Here is a 6,438-nt window from a genome sequence, read left to right as displayed (position 1 = left end):
CGTGCCTCGACCTACTTAGTGAAGTAGTCAGTGGCGACTATGATGAACATATGATGCTTACTCTATGGATGGTACACCTTTCCAATCAAATCCATAGCCCATCCTCGAAACGGCTAAGGCTTTACTATTGGATTCAATGATACGGCCGAGATGTTCTGTATTGGACCATGACGCTGACAAGCCGTACGACCTTTGGCATAATTAATGCAGTCAGACAGGATAGCCGACCAATAATAGCCGTGTCTTCTTATCAACCATCTCATTTTTGTCCCTACTTGATGCGCACCGCAAATACCTTCATGCACCTCGGCCATTACTAAAATTGCTTCATATTTGTCCAAGCATTTCAAAAGTAAGTCATCTTGGCCTTTCTTATATAACTCCTTGTCAAATAAGACATATTGAACTGCTCTTAGGCGAGTCTTTCCGTCATTCTTTCCATTCGGATTCTCCAACTATTTCACCAATGGAAATCTCCAATCATTTTCATCTATCTCTACACAAAAGATGTCTCCCATCGTGAATCTTTCCTTTAACATTGAGAGATTCCTCTTCCATATACTTATGATCTTCTCTGTCAACTCAGCCAGAATGTGTACTCCTGATGCTATCTGGGCCATCTTGTTGGCCTCAAAATTTAATTCTCTTGGCATATGTTGAAGTATTACATCGTCAAAACTTTGTATGGGTTGATTTGCCACCATGTAATATTCAGATAAAACCAAACTATGACAATTATATTCGCCCGTTAAATGTTTCAGAAGCATTGAGTCATCAATTATTTCAACTATAGACGCTCCCATTTCCTTCAAAATTTCCAAGCCGATGATTAAAGCTTCATACTCGGCCTGATTATTTGAACATTCAAAGGCGAGTTGGAATGAAAATTGTGTCTTTCGTCCTTTAGGGGATTCAATTACAATTCCCACTCTTGCTAAAGTCTATGTCCCTGATCCATCAAAACTCAATTTCCAAGGTGTAAGCAAAATTGAAGTTATCTCTACTGGATCCATTTCACCCTCCACCTCCAAACACGGATGGTCGGCCAGAAAGTTTGCCAAAGCTTGTCCTTTCACTGCTTTTTGGGACACGTACTTAAATGTAAATTCTGACAATGCTATTGTCCACTTTCCAATCCGCCCTCTGATAATGGATTTTGACAGCATATACTTGATTAAGTCAGTTTGAGAAATAATAAACACGACAGTTGGTAACATGTAGTGCGTAACTTTGTTGCTGTAAAATACAATGCCAAGCATAACTTCTCTATAGGAGAGTACTTCAGCTCATTTGGCGTGAAAATTCTACTCAAGTAATATACAGCCTGCTATTTTCCTAATTCATTGTCTTGGGCCAGCAGACAGCCAACAGAATTTTCTGCAGTCGAAATATAAAGTTTGAGCAGCTGATTTTTTCGAGGAGGCATAATGACTGGTGGTTTCGCCAAGTACTCTTTTATTCTATTAAATGCCTCTTGGTGATGACTTTCTCATTTAAATTCTTCTTCATTCTTCAATTTCAGTAACTCTGAGAAAGGTTGAATTTTCCCTGATGTGTTAGAAATGATCTTCTAAGGAAGTTGACCTTTCCAATAAGACTTTGTAGCTCCTTTTTATTTTGCAGCGGTTTGGCTTCCAAAATTGCCCGAACTTTATTTTTTTCAACCTTAATGCCCCTTTGATGGACTAGAAAGCCTAGAAAATTACCTGCAGAAACACCAAATGCACATTTTAGGGGATTCATCTTCAACTTGTGTTTTCTCATCCGCTCGAATGCTTTTCTCAAATCAGCCATATGATCTTTCATGACATCAGATTTCACAACGACATCATCAATATAGATCTCTAGAATATGCCCAATCATATCATGGAATATTGCATTCATTGCTCTTTGGTATGTAGCTCCTGCATTCTTCAAACAAATGGCATGACAACCCATTCGAATGTGCCTATTGCACCTGGGCACCTAAAAGCTATCTTTTACACATCCTCTTCTGCAATGAAAATCTAATTATATCCAGAATGTCCATCCGTGAAGGAACGAATTACATGCTTGGCCGCTCCATCCACAAGTAAATCGACCACTGGCATAGGATACTCATCTTTGGGTGTAGCCAGATTCAGATTTCGAAAATCGATACACATTCTTAACTTTCCATTCTTTTTCACCATTGGGACTACATTAGATAACCACTCTACATATCGAGCTATCCTGATGAAGCCGGCCTTAACCAACCTCTCGATTTCTTCTTTCACCTTAAGCGTGACCTCTGGTGACATCTTCCTTAATGGTTGTTTATGTGGCCAAAATCCTTACTTGATTGGCAAATGATGTTCTACCAATTTTCTATCAAAGCCAGGAATCTCTTGGTAGTCCCATGCAAACCAATGCTTGAACTCTTTTAGAAGTTCAATAATTTTGTCTCGTAAATCAGCTTCCACTAAGCCGCTTACAAAGGTTGGCTGAGGATCCCCATCAGTGCCTAAGTTTACTTCTATTAGTGGATCTTGAACCCCGGCCTTGAAGTTGTCCATCTTAACTGGTGCCAACTGAATCTCATCAAAGATGTACTTATCATCAACACCGGAATCATCCTCCATAATACATTCGGCCAAGTCTACAGCCGAATTAACTTCCAACTTCTTTTCTACCATATACGCCATTAACTTCTTAATGGTGGTTTGAACTGCCACCATCTTTTCTTCCTCTTTTTGGAGTATATTTATTAAGAATTATTTATGCTAATCTCTGATATCCGGGCTACTGTCAGTCGAGCCAGCTCATCCCCAAGCTCTTTTGCTACCTTGTGCAGCCCTTTGATATCTTTCCAGGCTATGACCCCTACAGGGCAGCCTTACTTGTCATTACCAAAAAAATGGATTAGGCAGACTTCATCCTCGTAGTACCAAGCTTCAACTGTATTAGCACTAACTAAGAAAGGTCGACTTTCGGTTGAACCACTTCAACCTCCTCGCCATTCTAAAACCACAAAGCTTGATGTAGGGATGATGGGACACACAAACTTGCATGGATCCAATCACGACCCAGTAAAACATTGTAGCTGGATTTGGATTCCACAACAAAAAATGTAGTCATGATAGACTTGCCCCCCACAGTTATCTCAACCGGAAGAACACCCATTGCCTTTGTAACTCGTCCTTGGAAGTTGCTAACTGTCAACTCAGTTAGGATAAGGTCATGTTCACTTTTGGATAACTTAACCAACATGGAAGCAGGCAAAATATTCACCGCGGCTCCATTGTCCACCAAAACCTTATTTACAGGCATACCATCAAAATGAGCATTTTAATATGGAGTGGCTTCAAATGTTGTGCCATTCTTTCTGCGGAGTTCTTCAAAATCATCTCTTGAGGTCGAGAATGATCTAACTCCTTCCTTAAAGGCTCAGTGCCCTCTAAAAGTTCTACCTTGACATCTTCATCTTCCACAACATCTCCTTCCATCACACTTACTTGGTTAGGATGAGCTTCAAACGCTAATGGCAAGACAATGACCATGTTACAAGTCACTTCATCCATGGTTCCAAATTTAACTTTCAACTTCTTATTGGTTGAAGAATCAATCATGTCTTCTTTCATAAGGTCGTCATTCAGATTCTTTATGCATGGGATGACTTCAGGACTTTGTTTCCTAACCCATACTAAAGATTGCTTCTTCACTCCAGAAGGGCCGGTTCCTGATGAGGCAACGCCCTTTTTAGCCGTGACTTCGGCCATCTTCTTCAAACCCTCTGGCCTACTTTTGTACAAAGGTACGACTCTAATTCCTTCAATATATTATCATCTTTCTGATTTTCAAGGCGAGTTAATATTGTCATTGGCCTTTTTTCAGCAGCCTTCTAGTGTGCTTTTGATTCTTTCACCAATCTTCTAGTCGCAGCATGTTGCCGTTGCATCCGCCTCTTCTGAGTCCTAGTGAGCAGTTGATAATGCTTATATTCCGCACGGTACCACCAACCTATTTCTGTAATTGGTGGCCGGAACGTCCTTGGCTTCTCAATTTTATGAGAAACCAATCTTGTTCGATTATCTCTTGAAAATGTAACTTGAAGCTTGGAGTCAAATTGCCCCCCGTGTTATTGATGGTTCAGCTTCCAATGCCCATCCTACACCTTTGGTTTTATGCATTGGAATACTGACTTTGGACTATGAGGCCCATAATTCTCTGATGGCAACTTTATCACACTCTACTCACACATCTCTAAAGCTTACTTTTTTCCATTGTCAACTTCATGCTTGCAACGTGTACAAAGCACCTGATCAGATGATTTGGCCCTTTTGGCTGAATACTCATTCCTTAGTCTATTCTCCCTTTTCCAGACTCTGCTAGACGAGGGTTGTCCTAGATCAACCTTAACTCTAGGTTTGGTCAACTCAGAAATGTTGGTCGAAACCATATCCACTTCGGCTGAAGGGAAAGGATTGCTACCAACCTCCATTACATCCTTTCCCTTCTCCGGGAACTTCAAGGTATCCTTGTCAATTAGTGCTTGGATGACATTTAGAAACACCACACAGTGAACAGTTTGATGTGTCCACATACCATGCCACTTGCAGTACGGTTTCTTCTTAGTTTTTTCAAATGTTGGTAAAACATGGCCGTTAGGTAGTTTAATTACCTTATCGACCAACAGATGGTCAAAAATTTGGTCGGCTTTGGAGATGTCAAAACTGTAAACCTTCTCCGGCTCGAGCCGATTATTTTTTGAATCCATGACCAATTGAGGAATCCTCTGGTTCCTTGTTGGTCTAGCTAAGGATTTGCATACGTACGGCCTAGTGGCCACTACCTCAGCAGTATCGATTTTGGTAGAGACATCTTCGATTCCTTGGTCTTCTATAACGGTCCAGTCCACCCACATCAAGATATTGTCTGCTTTGGTGTATTCCAGGCCGTAGCCCCCCTCACGGTTTTATTTCTGCCAGTCCTACTGGCACAAGGCCTCTTGAAGGGAAAGGTATCCACACGCTTATAAGCCATGCTTCGTTCCCCTTTCCAACCGATGTGGGATGTTACAATCCTCCCCCTTGGGGCCCAACGTCCTCGTTGGCACACTAATCCGGGTACTGGCTCTGATACCACTGTAACGGCCCAGTCCACCCGCATTAAGATGTTGTCTACTTTGGGGTATTCTAGGCTGTAGCCCCCCTCATGGTTTGTTTCTGCCAGTCCCACTGGCATATCGTTGAGTTCAAAAAGGAGATCCTAAAGGAAGCACGTGATTCAATGTATGCGATACACCCCAAGGGTACAAAGATGTATGGAATGCTCACTAGATGACATTATGGTTTGGCACGATAAAGGAAGTTGCAGGATTCGAATAAAGGTACTTAAGTCACCGACAAGTAAAAGTGGGGAGTAGGAACGTTTGAAGTAGTTTCAATCCTTGCCCATTTCCGTGTCGGGTGGGGAGATGTAAACATGGATTTCGTGCTTAAACTGTCGTTCACAAAGAGAAGGTACGACAGCGTTCAGAGAATCAAATAAGATCCAGATAGCGATTAAAGTTCTACTTGGTTGTTGATTTAAGGATGCATGCTTCAGAAGAACTTTATGGTTAGTGTTCGACTATGACCAAGACTTGGAGATCGTGTTCTCGTGGCCTAGTTTGAATATCCTTAATTAGGGGGCATGAGAAAGAAAGTTGCACAAGAGGAAAGTAAAAATTCACTATTAGGCGTGATGGTAGTGTAGTGATAGTGGATGAGGTCTCTATTATACTTGCTAAGTTAAGCTGCTCAGGTTCGGAAAAAGAGCTATACAGTTGTGTGTATACAGCTACACTTGGAGCGAGACTTAACGACTGCATCGCCTTTCACCATAGGCCAATGGACAAGTAAAGTGCAGAATTCATACTTGGAAGTTATGTTGAGACCGTGCATTATGCAATGTTGAAAGAAGCTGGAGTGAGCAATTTCCACCGATAGGATTCGTTAAGATATTAGCCACCAAGCGAGTATCGAGGTGTCTTCATATGAGATTCTATATAGAAGGCAGTGTCGAACCCCACTATATTGGAGTAAAGTAGGTAAGGAGAAGCACCATACGACGACCAACATGAATTGGATGCAAACACCTACAGATAACTATGAATAAGGTGAAGGTCATCCAAGAGAGTTTGAAGACTGCTCAGGAATCGACAAATGAGTTAAGCCGACGTGCATGGAAAAGATGTTGAGTTCAAAGTCCGAGATTAAGTTTTTGAGATTATCTCCGTAGGAGAGAGTCGTACACTTTGGTTGATAGAGAGAGCTAAGTTCTCATTACCTTAGTTCCTACGAGGTTATTGGAAGAATTGGTTTGGTGGTTGGCAAGTTAGTATTTTTAGGAAAGCAGACATGGGTATGCAGCGTAATTCACGTATTGTTACTACGAAAGGACATCGAAGACCTACCATGTAAGGAGCGACTAAGACAG

Source organism: Ziziphus jujuba, chromosome 3 (genome assembly GCF_031755915.1).
Source record: "Ziziphus jujuba cultivar Dongzao chromosome 3, ASM3175591v1".
Classification (NCBI taxonomy): domain Eukaryota; kingdom Viridiplantae; phylum Streptophyta; class Magnoliopsida; order Rosales; family Rhamnaceae; genus Ziziphus; species Ziziphus jujuba.
This window is presented reverse-complemented; position numbering follows the sequence as displayed.